This window comes from Tachypleus tridentatus, chromosome 8 (assembly GCF_004210375.1).
Source record: "Tachypleus tridentatus isolate NWPU-2018 chromosome 8, ASM421037v1, whole genome shotgun sequence".
In the NCBI taxonomy this organism is placed as follows: Eukaryota; Metazoa; Arthropoda; class Merostomata; order Xiphosura; family Limulidae; genus Tachypleus; species Tachypleus tridentatus.
The window spans coordinates 138,683,383-138,701,925 of record NC_134832.1 but is presented as its reverse complement, the minus strand read 5'-3'; the positions used below and the strand labels follow the sequence as shown (position 1 = coordinate 138,701,925).

The following is an 18,543-nucleotide window of genomic DNA, read 5'->3' as shown; positions in this document are numbered from 1 at the left end:
TGGTATCCTGATACCTAAGAATAAGTTAACAGCATACGGTGAAAATACTATGAATGATATCGTAGTAATTAACAATAAATTAAGAGTGCATAATAATAATACTGTGAATTACATCCTGCTAGTAAAGATTATGAGTGACATTCTGGTTAACAATAAACAGTGTATGTATTTGAGGAAATCGTTGTATCCTTCTAGTAAGTATGATCACCGGCTTAATAAACAGTATAACTAGATCCCTATCAGTAAACAATATGAAAACCATGTGCTGAATGTTTTGTAAGACCCCTTTGATAATCAGTGTCACCAACATATCACTAACAGGATATAATTAAACGTAGTAAGACTATATTTCTATATCCGCACTTCTTTCGGGAGTGACATGTTTTCTAGTATTTCTGTGTTTTCAGATACTGATATAGGTTATGATTCTTACATTGTTTATACATTTGAAGAATATCAAGGTGTATCAGACGGGTAGATTCCAGTATTTTGTAGTTGCAGAAACGTTGTAATATGTATTAGAGCGCTTTTCATCACGAAACATGCTTAGCTAATCCGAAACGTTTTAGCCTACTTTATTATGCTTTTTTTTCTGAACCGCTTATTTAATCCGAAACGTCGTAACCTGCTTTAGTGCGCCTCTGCTGCTGAAAAATATTCATTTGATCCGAAACGTTAGAACCTGCTTTAGTGCGCCTCTGCTGCTGAAACATATTCATTTGATCCGAAACGTTAGAACCTGCTTTAGTGCACCTCTTCTGCTGAAACATAATCATTTTAGCCGAAACGCTAGAACCTGCTTTTGTGCATCTGTGCTGCTGAAACATAATCATTTGATCCGAAACGTTAGAATCTGATTTAGTGCACCTTTGCTGCTGAAACATAATCATTTGATCCGAAACGTTAGAACCTGCTTTTTTGCACCTCTGCTGCTGAAACATAATAATTTTATCCGAAACGTCATAACCTGATTTAATGCAACGTGTCTTCCGTAATATTTTCACTTTCCTACCTTATTGACTTTTTTATGCCGTAACATACAAATTAAATTCGAAATATTGTAACCTGCTCTAATACACATTTTCAAAAGATAACTTGCTGATTACATGATGTTTTTAATATCAATATGTGAAATACTAAGTTACAATAAACAGTTCAAACGTATTCCATCTACAATGAAAGATTCAACCAATTGGGATCGAAAGATAATACATCTTGTGAATAAAAATTAACTGAGAAATAAAAACGCAGATGAATAATTAATTAGATATTTAATTATTATAGAAATTGAATTATTAAACTATTGAATATTTTCAACGGCACGTTCGTTTCGGAAACCTATGCTTTTTTTTTTCTAACTACATCTAACGTAAACATTAAAAATTATTGCAGGCGAATGTCGCGTTTATTTTGTAAAGCAGAGTGACCTTAGACCTTTCAACGTGAGTTAAACAAATGTAAAAGTTTCGAAATGCTGCTAATATCCATCTTGACTTCAACAAAACAATCGGAATATTCGGAAGTTACGTTTGAAAGACTGGATTTAGTATTACCAGAAACGCCCGAATGTTGTCGGTTTGCTTTTACAGTGCATCCGTTTTGTGTGTCTGGTTAGTGAGGATTTATCCCAGTAACCTGTGATTTCAAAATTAAACGGTTTCGACAATTTGAAACATACCTGCCAGTCAGCTTCTAGATTCTTCTTCGGACTTCTGCTCTGTCATGTTTACGTTGTACACTTATCTCACTGCGGGTTTACGGACACCTGACATAGAAACTACTAGTAGTTGCCCCTGACAACACTGTATGCTGCACGCAGTAGCCGTAGCGAGACGCCTAAACTTGTTCTGATTCGAACTCCGAGTAAACCACAACATCCTTCCCGTAGTGATGCTGGCTCTCGGATCGTGCCTTCCTTGATCGCCTGATTGGTGTGCCAGTGAGCACGTGCTATTGGCGTGGCCGTTGTGACGTAATAAAATGTCAGTTTAATTAGTACAAAGAAGCTGACTTTATCGTTTTTTCTAGGCCTGTCACCGTGAAGCCATATTTGAATATTAGAAAAAAAACCAAAAAGGTATATCTTGTAAATATGATGATTTTAGTTTCAATAGAACAGGTTGGTGAGCAGGGCAAAATGCAGTTATTGTTATTTAGTGGCTCAGCGGAAAGTCTTTGAACATTTCACTAAAAATAGTGTTTCGATACCTGCGTTGAGCATAGCACGTTTAGTCCATTGTATTGATTCTTGCTTAAAAACAGAGGAGAAAGTATTGTAGTCGGGTTCGTATGTGTTTTCATATCTCAAAGTTAGTGGATCAATGTACGTGAAAACTGTTTATAAGATGGGGAGTCAGTATGGGAGAGCTATAACCTACATATGATCTGGATCTAAATCCGTATTCTGGATTAGCTTGAAGCATTTTTTTTAATAATGGGGAGATTTTACGGTTTGGGATTAATAACTCATTAAAGTTGATCGGATTTGTACCCCAATTTCTTGGACAAAACAAGGTTGAGACTCCTCATCACATCACATAAACTGATCCGGATCAATGATCATTCTGGCTCTCAGAAAGATTTTTCTGAGTTTTCGAAGGTGAAATCTGACATTGATAAACGCATGAAATCTCTGAAAAGAGTGACGGGACAAGGGTATGTAATCTCTGATGTTGCTCTTGTTATGTATTTAATGTAGGTCCTACAACACATTGTAGAAGTTTAAACGGTTTCAGCAAACTTATTTTATGTTCAAAACTAAAGACAGTATTGCTAGAAAATTTCAGCGGGTTTATTATCTCTTCAAAACTGTAGGTGGTGCTAAAAGAATATTTTAGCGGGTTTGTTATCTCTTCATAACTTAACAAAAGATTACAGCAGGTTTACTATCTCTTCATAACTTAACAAAAGATTACAGCAGGTTTATTGTCTCTCCATATGTGTAGGCAGTGTTAATAAAAGATGTAGCTGGTTTATTATCTCTTTATAACTAAACAGAAGATTTCAGAAGGTTTATTGTCTCTTCATAACTTAACAGAAGATGACAGCGGATTTATAACCTCTTCATAACTGGAAGCAGTGTTAACAAAAAATGTAGCTGGGTTATTGTCTCTTCATAACTTAACAGAAGATGACAGCGGATTTATAACCTCTTCATAACTGGAAGCAGTGTTAACAAAAAATATAGCTGGTTTATTATCTCTTTATAACTAAACAGAAGGTTTATAACCTCTTCATAACTGGAAGCAGTGTTAAGAAAAATGTAGCTGGTTTATTATCTCTTTATAACTAAACAGAAGATTTCAGAAGGTTTATAATCTCTTCATAAGTGGAAGCAGTGTTAACAAAAAATGTAGCTGGTTTATTATCTCTTTATAATTAAACAGAAGATTTCAGAAGGTTTATAACCTCTTCATAACTGGAAGCAGTGTTAAAAAATGTAGCTGGTTTATTATCTCTTTATAACTAAACAGAAGATTTCAGAAGGTTTATAATCTCTTCATAACTGGAAGCAGTGTTAAAAAATGTAGCTGGTTTATTATCTCTTTATAACTAAACAGAAGATTTCAGAAGGTGTATAACCTCTTCATAACTGGAAGCAGTGTTAACAAAAAATATAGCTGGTTTATTATCTCTTTATAACTAAACAGAAGATTTCAGAAGGTGTATAACCTCTTCATAACTGGAAGCAGTGTTAAAAAATGTAGCTGGTTTATTATCTCTTTATAACTAAACAGAAGATTTCAGAAGGTTTATAACCTCTTCATAACTGGAAGCAGTGTTAAAAAATGTAGCTGGTTTATTATCTCTTTATAACTAAACAGAAGATTTCAGAAGGTTTATAACCTCTTCATAACTGGAAGCAGTGTTAAAAAATGTAGCTGGTTTATTATCTCTTTATAACTAAACAGAAGATTTCAGAAGGTTTATAACCTTTTCATAACTGGAAGCAGTGTTAAAAAATGTAGCTGGTTTATTATCTCTTTATAACTAAACAGAAGATTTAAGAAGGTTTATAACCTCTTCATAACTGTAAGCAGTGTTAACAAAAAATATAGCTGGTTTATTATCTCTTTATAACTAAACAGAAGATTTCAGAAGGTTTATAACCTCTTCATAACTGGAAGCAGTGTTAACAAAAATATAGCTGGTTTATTATCTCTTTATAACTAAACAGAAGATTTCAGAAGGTTTATAACCTCTTCATAAGTGGAAGCAGTGTTAACAGAATATTTCAGAAGGTTTATAATCTCTTCATAACTGGAAGCAGTGTTAAAAAAATGTAGCTGGTTTATTATCTCTGTATAACTAAACAGAAGATTTAAGAAGGTTTATAACCTCTTCATAACTGTAAGCAGTGTTAACAAAAAATATAGCTGGTTTATTATCTCTTTATAACTAAACAGAAGATTTCAGAAGGTTTATAACCTCTTCATAACTGGAAGCAGTGTTAACAAAAAATATAGCTGGTTTATTATCTCTTTATAACTAAACAGAAGATTTCAGAAGGTTTATAACCTCTTCATAAGTGGAAGCAGTGTTAACAGAATATTTCAGAAGGTTTATAATCTCTTCATAACTGGAAGCAGTGTTAAAAAATGTAGCTGGTTTATTATCTCTGTATAACTAAACAGAAGATTTCAGAAGGTTTATAACCTCTTCATAAGTGGAAGCAGTGTTAACAGAAGATTTCAGAAGGTTTATAACCTCTTCATAACTGGAAGCAGTGTTAACAAAAAATGTAGCTGGTTTATTATCTCTTTATAACTAAACAGAAGATTTCAGAAGGTTTATAACCTCTTCATAAGTGGAAGCAGTGTTAACAAAAAATGTAGCTGGTTTATTATCTCTTTATAACTAAACAGAAGATTTCAGAAGGTTTATAACCTCTTCATAACTGGAAGCAGTGTTAACAAAAAATATAGCTGGTTTATTATCTCTTTATAACTAAACAGAAGATTTCAGAAGGTTTATAACCTCTTCATAAGTGGAAGCAGTGTTAACAGAATATTTCAGCAGATTTATTTTCTATTCAGAACTGAAAGCAGTGATATCACAAAGTTAGATATCTTTTTTGGAAGTGAAAGCGATGTTATTGAAAGCTTTATGGCAGTGTTTTATGATGTATAAATTCGCACAGAAGTTATAGAGTAGCGTATAGCATAAACATTCATTTAACGTTCTCTTGTAGAGTTTAGTCTATAGATATTGTAATTCAGCAATTAATTAATTTGAAGGATAGACAGAGAACCAACGAATGTCTGAAGCTGTATCCTATGTGAAAAAGGTTTTTGTTGTTATCTGATTTAGCTTGGTGTATTTCCAAAGTTCTGGGCGAGAAACAAACATATCTGATGTTAAACAATTGAACTATACCCCATTGTCTGTGAGAAAAGGACAGCTGGTCATCCCATTCAGTCTACGTAAGAGCTAATTCAATGACATTAGTATACAGGAAGCTTTGTTATCTGTGCCGATAATTCAGTAAAGTTAACATAAAGTAAGCGAAAGATTTTGATATGAGAAACCTTTAAAAAAAAAATCGTGCGCCCTCTTTCTTTCAAAGAGATTTTGCAATAAATTATTACACTACAGTAACATTTGATGTAGGAGTGACGTAGCAAGCAAACTAGACGTATATTACAACGTTGCTATACTGAGCACGTGACCAGTATATACATAATGAAGTTCTTTGGTGGTGGAACAGTAGGGTAATAAGGTGGTTCTTATTCAAGATATATGGCAGTATGTTGCTGGTAACATTTTCTAATGTGTCTGTTCAGTATAACCCTAGAAATGTCTCTAATAATTTTAATGACTCATACATCCACGTGAGTGATGTTAATAGTCTTACTCCGACAATTTATAGCGGTTGGGCATGGCACGGCCAGGTGGTTAGAGAGCTCAGCTTGCAATGTGAGGATCGCGGGATCGAATCCCATCCCAACAAACGTGCTTGCCCTTTCAGCCGTGGATGTTATAATGTGATGGTCAATCCCACTATTTGTTGGTAAAAGAGTAGCCCAAGAAATGGCGGTGGGTGGTGACTAGCTTCCTTCCTTCTTATCTTTCACTGCTAAATTTTGTAGATGTACTCCCTGCGGCATCATCCTTGGTGGCTATACTCAACCATGACATCATTATTTGTATGTACTCCCCACGACATCATCTTGGATGGTTGTACTCACCCATGGCATCATTATTTGTATGTACTCCCCACGACATCATCCTGGATGGTTGTAATCATCCACAACGTCAGTGTAGCTGTACTTACCCACGACATCATCCTGTGTAGCTGTACTCCCTATGACATCATTCTGTGTAGCTGTACTTACCCACGACATCGTCCTGTGTAGCTGTACTCCCTATGACATCATCCTATGTCGCTGTACTCACCCACGAAATCATCCTGTGTGGCTGTACTAACCCATGACATTATTTGTAGATGTACTCCCTATGACATCATCCTGTGTCGCTGTACTCACCCACGACATCATCCTGTGTGGCTGTACTCACCCGTGACATCATTATTTGTAGATGTACTCCCGATGACATCATCTGTGTCGCTGTACTCACCCATAACGTCATACTGTATAGATGTACTCACTCGCTCAGACGTATGATGTCTTGATTACGATGGAAAGCTTTGCGTGTAGTTCCAACATTATTCACGAGAAAAAAAAAACATGTGCTGACATCTTTTTAGATAATATGCAGTTTATAGCAGGTATTAGTTACACTGATCTACATTGTACCCTATTCTTGTGTTAATCACGTGTTATAATCATTTACACATAGGCCACGCCCTTGCCTTACACGGTGTTACTTCTGTCCGTTACACGTGTGTCATATATTTACATTAAACCGTCTTTATCTTACACGTAAGTCACTTCCTCGCGGTAAATATGCTGAAACCTGGCATTATATTCGTATTATAAGATTGTGTCACAAACACACATATGTTGTTACTTTTTATCTGTGGCGTATTACTGCTTTTTACGTGTGTTTATGTTACCAGTCATTCGTATCGATCCATCTTTGCAGTATATAATTCATGTTCACGTTGGGCAGTTAGCTAATAATACACGCGCTACGTGGTACGTTACGGATAGGTGAAGACTGGCTACCATACACAAGTACGTGGATGACGTCAAGATGAACAAGGTTTTTTTCCCACGTAAAAGTATCAACTGAGTTCTGTGAAAACGGTGAATTGAATTACGTATTTAGAACAAAACTTCCCTGAGCAAATTTCTACGTTTCTACAAATCCTTCCTTAACTGTCTCTGTTTAATTGGTATGCCGTTTGTTGGGCTTGTTTGTGTTGGAAGGGGTAAGTTCACGACGTACTGGCCAGCGGAATTATGGGGAATGCGCCACAAACCGTTACTGCCTCAGGACACGAGGATGACGGTATAATATGACGATTAAGGGAAAGTTTTAGGGCCATTTTTTTTCGTCTTTTTCCTTTTAAGTATTGTTCCTAAAAGTGCAACTTAATGGCGTATCGATGTCAGTATTTTTTCGATTAACCAACGGCTTCTTCACTGAAAACATTATTTTTTTTTATCAGCAGTTAAACCATTAAAACGAATCAGGAATGTATTAGAGATGGAACGTTGAACCTGTTTTTAAGCAGTATATAAGCAGCTACATGGTAATTACTTTGAGCTAAACGAGATTCTCATGTATTTGAAAGCTTGTTTCTGGAAAGTGAAATGGCTCATTTGGTTATTGAATTTTCACGCTAGTTTTCGAAGACGATCTGCGTTAGCTGTCCCTAGTTTAATAGTGATGACCTAGAGAGGGCAGCTAGTCAATATTACCCACTCTTGGGTCGTTTTGTACCAACGAATAATAGAATTGAAAGAGTAAGCATGTTCGGCGACAGGTTTCTATCCCACGACTTACAGATTACGAGTCAACAAGCGCTGTAAGCACTATGCCAGAAACGTGGATTAATTTTTCTGATAAATCGTTTCTCTTGTCTTGCAAACCAGACAGCAATCCTGTACTGTTTGGTGGATTTTGTTTTCTACGATTAGTTACTTTTCGTGTGACATTCAAATTCTGTAAACCTGATATTATATTCAGCAATCGGAAGGATCAGTACACACGTGTACATAGTGTCTGCTCTGAAATATGAACTGTCTTAAAATTTTCAAGACCATCAAGATTCTGCTTTTTTGTCTTGTTTAGCACTAAATCTACGAATTTCTTGTAATATTTAACACCAAAGCTATGGGCTTTTTGTAATATTTAGCACTTTAAAGCTAAGGCCATTCTATTAATATTTAGTACTCTGTGAAGCTACAGCTGTTCTTATAATATTTAACACTGCAAAGCTATCAGCTTTTTACGTAATACAGTGGAGCGCCGTTAAGCTGTGGTATTTGGGGGGTCAACCTGCTTAACCGCGGCTTAAGTGGTCCGCGGCTTAAACTTTTGTGACTGAAAAGCCGAAGTCGCCAACAGCTCCGCCGAGGAGCCTCTTCCGGGCCATTGCGTGATCATTATATCGGATTATCGAATTAAAAATAATACTTTAATTATTGATCACTTTTTCACGGATTTACCGCGGATTAACTTTATTGTATGGAGAGGTGTGATTCGGTAACAATGGCGGCCTCCATAAAGCTGACATAGAGAGCGGATAAGGTAGATTAACGGTCGATTTCTATTGTAATATATTTTATTTATTTCCCAAATTAAAGCAAATCCTTTTTAAATATCCCCTTGAAGTTATAAAGCCAGGATTAAATTCGTAAGCCGCGTTTTTACACGTTCTTAAATTAGCGGTGAGCTGCGATAATCCTCGCTCACAAGACTTGCTTCAGCGGGTTAAGCGATTTCGCGGTTTACTGGTCCGCGGCTTAATGGCGCTACACTGTACTTATCACTAGATGGCTGTAACTTTTATTATAATATTTAATAGTAAAGACGTGTATTTTGTAGCATATTGAAGTTAACACTTTTATTCTATAGAAACTTACGAACTTTGTTTAGTGATTAACATGTTAAAGTCATGGACTTTTTTAATTAATATTTTATACACTGAGCACATGAATATTCATGTGATAAGAGTAATCTCTAAACAAACTTGTAAAACCAAGGATTCAAATGTCCTGTCAGTTTCACTGAATATTCAAAATTAAACTAAAATGTGAAGTTTTTCATGCGTATTATACTGACTGTTAATAAAGTTCATAGATTTATGAGTAATATACGAGTAGTAAACTTCGTATAATATTTTTTTTCTATTGACACTCTCATATTTACATAAAAATATGAACTTTCACTTTTTGTTTAATATTAATATTATATTTAAACGCTCACCGGAATTTTAATGTTCCTGTGATCTAATTTTATGTAATATCGAAATTTAACAGTCTTTTTCTGTGATTTATTACATATAGAAGGTAATAATTATAATGTAACAACTTTCTTTTTAAATTCATATATGTTTAATCAACATTGAAGACAATTTTTTTTTTACATACTGAACGTCAAACTTTAATATTATTCAAACTATTTAAATGTAAATCTTTATGTAACGTTATCACGAGAGTTTTAATTAGTGTATAAAACCCAGCGCAGATGTTCTAGCAAGTTGAAGGTTTGGGTCTCTTTTTATGTCTTTTTTAATAATATAGTTTTCAAATACGTCCTTCCTGGTCTTCAGTTTTTTTCCCTCGCTAGTCTACTAGCCAACAAAAAGATTCGAATATTAAGCTACTGTCGTATGTTATGGCTTTCATTAACTTAATTAATTAATTTTCTGCGGTGTAACAGTCGCGTAAACAAATCCACTGACTACCGCATATGTGTTTCTTTGCTCCATTGGACTCTTTTAATTGTATGTCCACACTTGCACGAAAGACAAACACAAAAGAAGGGGGTTTACTCTCCAATCTCTCGAAATGATGAACTTTCCTACTTTATAACACTTGAAGCTCGGGAAACAATCATCTCCTTTTTATTTATTTCTTTGTAAGACAATCTGTGCGCGTGCTTCAAACTGTGCCGAAATTCCCCGAAAATAAATGAAGCTTCACATCTCTAAGCTACAAGTTTGGAACTAATAAAAATAAATGAAACTTCACATCTCTAAGCTACAAATTAGGAACTAATAAAAATAAATGAAGCTTCACGTCTTTAACCTACAGTTTGGAACTAATAAAAGTGAATGAAGCTCCACATCTCTAAGCTACAAGTTAGGAACTAATAAAAATGAATGAAGCTTCACATCTCTAAGCTACAAGTTAGGAGCTAATAAAAATGAATGAAGCTTCACATCTCTAAGCTACAAGTTAGGAACTAATAAAAATGAATGAAGCTTCACATCTCTAAGCTACAAGTTAGGAACTAATAAAAATGAATGAAGCTTCACATCTCTAAGCTACAAGTTAGGAACTAATAAAAATGAATGAAGCTTCACATATCTAAGCTACAAGTTAGGAACTAATAAAAATGAATGAAGCTTCACATCTCTAAGCTACAAGTTAGGAACTAATAAAAATAAATGAAACTTCACATCTCTAAGCTACAAGTTAGGAACTAATAAAAATGAATGAAGCTTCACATCTCTAAACAACAAGTTAGAACTAATAAAATGAATGAAGCTTCACATCTCTAAGTTACAAGTTAGGAACTAATAAAAATGAATGAAGCTTCACATCTCTAAGCTACAAGTTAGGAACTAATAAAAATGAATGAAGCTCCACATCTCTAAGCTACAAGTTAGGAACTCATAAAAATGAATGAAGCTTCACATCTCTAAGCTACAAGTTAGGAACTAAAATTGTCTTTTTTTCTCGTATACATACGTAGTTTAGTTACCCTTCTTAAACTGGTTTTGTTTCTTTTGTTAAATCTTTATGGAAAGCACCATGCTGTAACGTAGCATATTGATTTATTACGAATGAGAAATTAATGAGGTATCTATTGTTGGGTAACCATGTACGTTTTTCTTCAAATTTACCGATGGTTATCAAAGGCTTTGGTTTTAAACACTAAACTATTTATGTTCACTCGCAGTTCACCCCTGAAGAAGAAAGGTCCACCTCTCAAAAGCGCTCGGGTTATAGGGTTTCTATTTCATTAATTTATGTGAAATAGTTTCAAAAAAGAGAATTAATGCTGCATAAGAGACAATTGTAATATACAGACAGTGCTGTAGTGCTAAAGAGGGAACAAGTTTAATTTGAGACAGTGTTGTGATGCTTGGAGAGGAAACAGCTATAACTAAAACGTATTACATTGGATACCAGAGAAAGACGACTATAATAATATTACAATAAAATAAAATGCCAGAGACTGCATAACTATAACAACTATAACTATAGTACAATTACAGTACCATAGGATGCTGAAGGTAGGGCTACTGTACTAGTATTACAATAGGATACGATGCTGAAGGTAGGACTGTTGATATAGTATTATAACAAAATACGATGGTAGAAACAGGACAACTGTAATAGTATAACAATAGAATAGTATGTTGTAGACAGGACGCCTGTGATGCATGGATGCTATTGTGATGTGTAGCTCACTTAGCATATAGTACAGATCTCTTTTACAAATAACTTTTTCTCTCATCTAATCGTTTTGAATTCTTACATATTCAGTGAAGTGAGCATCGAGCATTCTGAAACACGAAGAGAAACTTAAATCGAATCAGAGAATAGTAAATTCTGAAAGGGGTGTTTCTAAGAACATTGAAACATGAGGTTTGCAGTGTTTAGTTTGTTTCTTTTTGTGAATCTAAGTCTGGACTCGCAAAACTAGAAACAGCTGTTTTAAACCCTCTGACAGAGTACGTATAATTTCTGTGAAAAGCATACAGTTCTTACTGTGTAAACAGATGTTCGTGTTCATAAAAAACAACAAAAAACAGTCGAACTGAGTTACATTTTACTCTAAGAATTCTATTTCTCTTTCAAAGTAATAGAACACTATGTCAGTGAAATCTGTGTAATGTAAAGAACCAAATTATTGGCTACACCATACACCGTAATAAATTGTCGAAGTATCTTTGTTTACCCTAATCCTACAAGTCAGTAGCATAGTAAAGATAGTTTGTTTGGTGTACAAGCCACCAGAACACATTACCAAGGAAAGTTTATTCGTGGTTAATCGCCAGAACAGACTGTCGCATAAACTTTGCTCACTGTAAGCCACAAGAACAGATTATAAACAACAGTTTGTATACTATAACACAAACAGCAGATCAGCAAAAAAATGTTTATTCACTGTAAACGACCAGGACATGTTATTGGTAACATTTTATTAATTATAAGCCACCAGAACATTTTATCAAAGATTAATTATTTACTTTAGTCATATTGTTAATTTATTTGAAGCCACCAAAATAGATTATTAGTCAAAGTATGTTTACTGTAAGCCCCCACAACGTATTGTTAAATATGTTTTGTTTACCTTAATACATTAGAATAAATTATCAGTTAAGGTGGATACACTGTAAACTGTCAAAACATTACTTAAGTTTTGATTTTACCTTGCATCGCCGTAACAGCTTTGGTTTATGTTATAGCACCTAAAAGTATAGAGAAGAAATTTAAAACTAGCTGGAGAACCCGTCCCCTGAACGAACGTTATATAAATTCATGACTAATCAAAGGTTATCTTAGGACATGAAAAGTTGCTTCCCTCATATGTAGGCCCGGCATGGCCAGGTTGGTTATGGCGTTCGACTCGTAATCTGAGGGTCGCTTGTTCGAATCCCCTTCTCACCAAACATGGTGGTGTTATAATGTGACGGTCAACCCCACTATTCGTTGGTAAAAGAGTAGCCCAAGAGTTGGTGGTGGGTGGTGCTGACTAGCTGCCTTCCCTTTAGTCTTACACCGCTAAATTAGGGACGGATAGCGCAGATAGCTCTTGTGTAGTTCTGCGCGAAATTCAGAACAAACCAAACCCTCATATGTAATTGTAAAAAAAAAAAAAAAAACTCCCATAAGAACTGGAAACCGCAAGCTTGCGTGTTTTTCCGCATGGACCCAACAAACATTCGTACCAACTTTGGTGAAGATCCATCCACAGGAGGTGAAGTAGTGGTAAAAACACACACACACACATACACAAAACGTCCATAATAACCGCAAAACACCAGTAGCAAAACTGAAACTTTGTATGTATCCCCTCATGGACCTAATGAACCTTCATACCAATTTTGGTGAAATCCATTCACACCCTGCTAAATAGTTACACAGACAACAGACAGTACTGTTATATTTATATAGATATCAATGTTTTATAATATCAGTATTAGCCAAGAAAGAGTAGAGGGAACGTCTGTAGTTTAAATAGTGATAAAAACCTTAAAAATTAAAAGGGAACAACAAGGCAGGAAAATGTATACAAGTGACTTTGGTAGGAGTGTTTATGAAATATAACTGGTGTCCGGAGTTTTAATTCCAGGGTTTTGTTTTGCAGTATAATGTATGGGAATCTTGAATTGATATCATGGTCACGTGTAATGCCCATATAGTTAAAAAAGAAGAGCCATCTTTATACGTTACTTACACATGGTTAAAAATAAGAGGTCATTATTACACGTCAAGTCACAAGTAATTAAGAAGGAAGAGGTCATTGATAAATGACATATCATGCATGATTAAAAACAAGAGGCTATTGCTACACTTCGTGTCCCACGTGGTTGAAAAGTTCGTTTTGTTTGTTTGTTTTGAATTTCGTGCAAAGCTACACGAGGGCTATCTGCGCTAGCAGTCCCTAATTTAGCGGTGAAAGACTAGAGAAGACAGCTAGTCATCACCATCCACCGCCAACTCTTGGGCTACTCTTTACCAACAAATAGTGGGATTGACCGTCATATTATAACGCCCCGCGACTTTCAGATTACGAGTCGAGCGCCATAACCACCCAGTCATGCTGGGCCTACTGTATAATTACATTAATGTGATACCTTTCCAACGTAGCCGTTTCAGAAGTCGAATGCTATATAAAATTAATTTCGTAAGATCTTTGAACGGTTAATATCACATAGTTTAATTGATAAAATGGAAACCAACGACTAAGTTTAGCTTATTTTCCTTTAACAAACAGATATCTTGTAGGCGTTGTCCTTCACTCAATAAAATAACAGATCAGTGACTGTTAAAAATAGGTATCGTAAACTGTCCTCAGACGGATATGTAAGTATGTTGGGTGATTTAGCTTGAGTCTCGCAGGTACAGTCACAGATAACTTTATCTGTCTTTTATTGTGTCCTTCTAATATTAGAAGTAACGTTTCGTTAAGCAGCATTTGTCTATCCGAGACCATTGCAGTGTTCAGGCTGTATCATTAAGCCTTGTTTGTCTATCCTAGACCATTGCAGTGTTCAGGCTGTATCATTAAGCCTTATTTGTCTATCCTAGACCATTGCAGTGTTCAGGCTGTATCATTAAGCCTTGTTTGTCTATCCTAGACCATTACAGTGTTCAGGCTGTATCATTAAGCCTTGTTTGTCTATCCTAGACCATTGCAATGTGCAGTCTGTTTCATTAAGCCTTGTTTGTCTATCCTAGACCATTGCAATGTGCAGTCTTTTTCATTAAGCCTTGTTTGTCTATCCTAAACCATTGCAGTGTTCATGTTGTATCATTAAAGATCTTATCTTACATCACTGCGATGATTAGACTGTTCTCTCATGTATCATCTATCTATCTTGCGGCACTGCATTGTATTGATTGTTTAAGTAAGAATAACCTAACTCTAATGTCTCGTGAAAAGTTCAGCTAATTATAATCACGTTGCGGTAGCTTGTGAAAGGCGTTCACACCATAACGGTTGTTTTTGTAACAAATGACTACCGTGTTTTTCGTATCCCAGTCGGCTTGAAGAGCTCTGAACTGAGCGAAACGCAGTAATGGATATGGCGAACATAGTTTAATTAGAACACTGTTCTTATACACTATTCTAATTCCTGAAAGTCCGTAAGAGACTGGGTAAAGAATTGGTGTTTAAAATATGACATTCCTTCTTCTAAAGTCTTATAATAAATTATAATCATGCTTCGCCAGTTTGTAGAAGGCGTTCACGCAATAGTATGTGTGCATTTCATTTTATAATCGCTAGGAAACAAGCAAATACAGTTTACACAGGTTTTCACTACCCCATGCGGAAGAGTTATGCAAGGAAAACTAATTACTGCGAACACGTTTTATAAATCTTTAATCACTTTTCTGTATATTTGTGAGGTACCACCTGCTTGATTGCACGTGCTATAGGGGGCTTTACTGTCACTAGGTGGAAGTCTTTCAGTAGTCTGTTGTAGTCCAGGTCAGGAGCCAGAAATATATTTGTGAAATTAAATATACACGGTTACTGTAACTACTTATGTCGTCACGCCGCATTATGTAGCATGAACTTGTAACTACTTGTAATTAATAAAGTTTACACACTCTAAAATTCTTGACCTTTAGTGTAAAATGCTTTTGAGACTTCGATTTTGGTGAAAATTAAACAACGCTCACAAGTCTTGAGAAAATATCTAACCTATGTGAAAGCCAGCACGTGTCACGTCACACTTGGTTTCTTGAAATAGGAGTAATAAAATTCAAAATACAATTAGCTAGATAGAAAAGTTCAGTTATTATCTGCCTATTTCGACTTTAGTGACAGAGGTGAAAGGGAGTCGTGAGAGCTGTTTGTGTATATGTATGCCGTGAAACCTTATAAGTGTAGTGAGTGTTGGTATAATAAGACTAAAGTAATGACATAGTGTGGTATCACCTTGACTAGAGCCAAATGCATAAACTTTTATCATGAAAGTAAAAATGTCGATTTACTTTTAAAGTTAAGTTGTTTCCGAATTAATCTGTTTTCTCTTATATCTCCAACATTTTAAATACAGACATCTTTATTCAACAGATCCTCAAAATTAAGAAACCAACAAATATTTTTCCACTTTTGTTGTCCATACATTTCATTCTAAACTTTCAGTACTTACTACTAACAACAACATTAGATCATACCTTTGTTGCTAAGCAACATGACATGAAAGCCATAGTTGGAAAGTAATGTTAACAAATCGACTGGCTTTACTACAGGGTGACCCGTAAGTCCCTACCCATCCATATGTTATTATGTTATATTCAATTACGCATGTAATATAAATTTGTTTCTTTTTTCAGAGAAATATGGCCGATGTAAGCCCATGTTGAGGAAAATGTCTCACAGAACATGGCGTCGCATAATATTATGCAGCGAGAATGAAGGACAGCACACAGATACACTGGATACATAAGATATATGGATGGATAGGGACTCACGAGCCACCCTGTATATATTAGAACTTGTTAAATCTAATTGATTTTACCATTAGTACGTCTATGAATGTGTCACAAATTTATTTCACGAACTGTTTTAATTTTGCTTGACTCACGAAGAAATTTGTTGACGTTTGACTGCCTTGACTACACTTTTCTGCCTCTCTGTTGGTCAAAAAATTTATTCATTTTAGTTAGCTATAAAACTGTTGAGGTTAGATATATACTCACCACTGTAAAGTGGTGGTACTTGTCCCGTCAATTTCAACGGGTTATACGCTAGTATTAAATAATGACCTTAAAACATTCTACACTTTTAATAAAATAACGGACTTTGAGTCCGTTTTACCATGTGTCAAAAATACTTAACACTAAAAAACGGTTTGTCAAACTCATTTCTGAACACTGTTATTACTTTTATACAACATGAAAACAGATGAAATGCATGTCAGGTAACAATAATTATTATTTACTGATTTATATTAATAATGTTGTTCTGTTTGTTATGTTAGAAGAAAACCGTTTAAAATTACTAGTTCTTCATCTAACATTGGTGTGCTTAGTTTGAATTACCTGTACTTTTGGATAACGGCTGGTCCATTCTTTATCAGGCCCGGCATGGCCAAGCGTCTTAAGGCGTGCGACTAGTAATCTGAGGAACGCGGGCTCGCATCCCGGTCGCACCAAACATGCTCGCCCTCCCAGCGGTCAATCCCACTATTCGTTGGTAAAAGAGTAGCCCAAGAGTTGGCGGTGGGTGGTGATGACTAGCTGCCTTCCCTCTAGTCTTACACTGCTAAATTAGGGACGGCTAGCACAGATAGCCCTCGAGTAGCTTTGTGCGAAATTCCAAAAAAACAAAAAAAAACATTCTTTATCGTGTACAGTGTAAAGAATGCGAGTTACTATAGTATCCAGCGCAGAAAGATCACTTCCGATTTTGTTCGTGTAAGAACAAAATAATGTTAATTAACATTCCTCAGTATGTGATATTACCTTGAGATAACTCTGATGATTTTATACGGAGTTTTGTCGAGAAAAGACTACACATGTTAGAATAACAAACTGTTACTGGCAGTGGTCATTTATAAGGGAAAGCTAGTCGACCACGACTGTCCAATCAACTCCTCTGGGAAGGATTCTTTTGGTCACTTCGTAGATAAATGAACAAATACGTTGGAAGACCGAACCGCTGAAACTGTCTCCTCTCTCACTTCTGTGGTCCACTTTCACTGGGAAGATTGATCACTGTTGTCAACTTAATCGAAGAGTTTTCTGGAAACAGTGCACTCAAAACTTGTTTTACAACTGGTGCATTGCTTCACTTTTTACTAACGTTGGTTTTAATTACGACAAAAGAAATTGTTGGCTGTAATTTATAACAATTTTTTTTTGTCCTCTAAATTTAACAAATGAAACAACCAAAACTAGGTAGTACAAAACTTTAACTTAAAAAATAGTGTCATAATATCACGATTAAGAAAAGGTTTTCTTAATAGGGCGTTACGGAACACACCTCAGGTTTGCAACAGAAAACTAAATTCTTCATAAATTCTTCATCTATAATTGTGTTTTACCATAAAAGATCTTACTACGTTTAACCTTTTTGTTTAAATATTTTGAACATTCTATTGCAAAAACCATCGTATGATAGTATTAGCAGTGCCACTGTACACGGGATGGTCAGCTACCTGACCATCTGCTACGATACATGTGAATCTGGATAAATGCATTTTCTTATCCCCGGTCATGTGTACTTGTAGTTATGTTGCAAGCCTGCTTGTTGTTCTCTCTTAATTCGTACTTACATAGATCTGGATTTATAGTCAATTTTTTCTAGACGTTGTTTTCAAATATGCACGAGAAACTGTTCAAGTGCTGTCTGCGATATACCTGTTCCTAATTTTGAGTTGTTATATATATATCAGAGTGAAGCCCAGTACAAGTACCCGTCAACTCTTGAAATAGTTCTGACTGAAAAGTGAGATTTGACCGTCACACTTATAACGCATCATAGCCCTAAAGGATGGGGTTTTATTTTATTTTTCTTTTCACTCACTCGATTCTTTTCTTTTTTATTACATAACGACTTTAAAATACAACATATAACTGGACTAATATCCCGTGCTTTTACCGAGTTTAGAATACAAGTTTCATCACGTAGAATTCAAATGGTTTGAATATCAAAAAACTTAAAATGGTGGCTGTTCCAGATGCTTCACGTACAATTTAGCTCCTTCTGTAAACTTGT

General features: G+C 35.3%; 2 protein-coding genes across 12 annotated transcripts in view; one reads left to right on the top strand and one right to left on the bottom strand.

The window, feature by feature from the left end:
- The window catches only part of LOC143223604 (tetraspanin-11-like), a 54,297-nt gene extending 52,394 nt beyond the window's left edge, over window positions 1-1,903 (bottom strand). For 3 of the 7 annotated variants that reach the window (XM_076451765.1, XM_076451763.1, XM_076451764.1), the window contains exon 1: window positions 1,679-1,903. The gene's annotated coding sequence lies outside the window, so the exon portion shown is untranslated. The remainder of the gene's footprint in view (window positions 1-1,678) is intronic. The other 4 variants (XM_076451768.1, XM_076451769.1, XM_076451766.1 and 1 more) reach the window with 2 other exon arrangements.
- Window positions 1-18,543, top strand: part of LOC143223603 (uncharacterized) — a 237,980-nt gene that overhangs the window by 116,095 nt on the left and 103,342 nt on the right. The window lies entirely within an intron of this gene.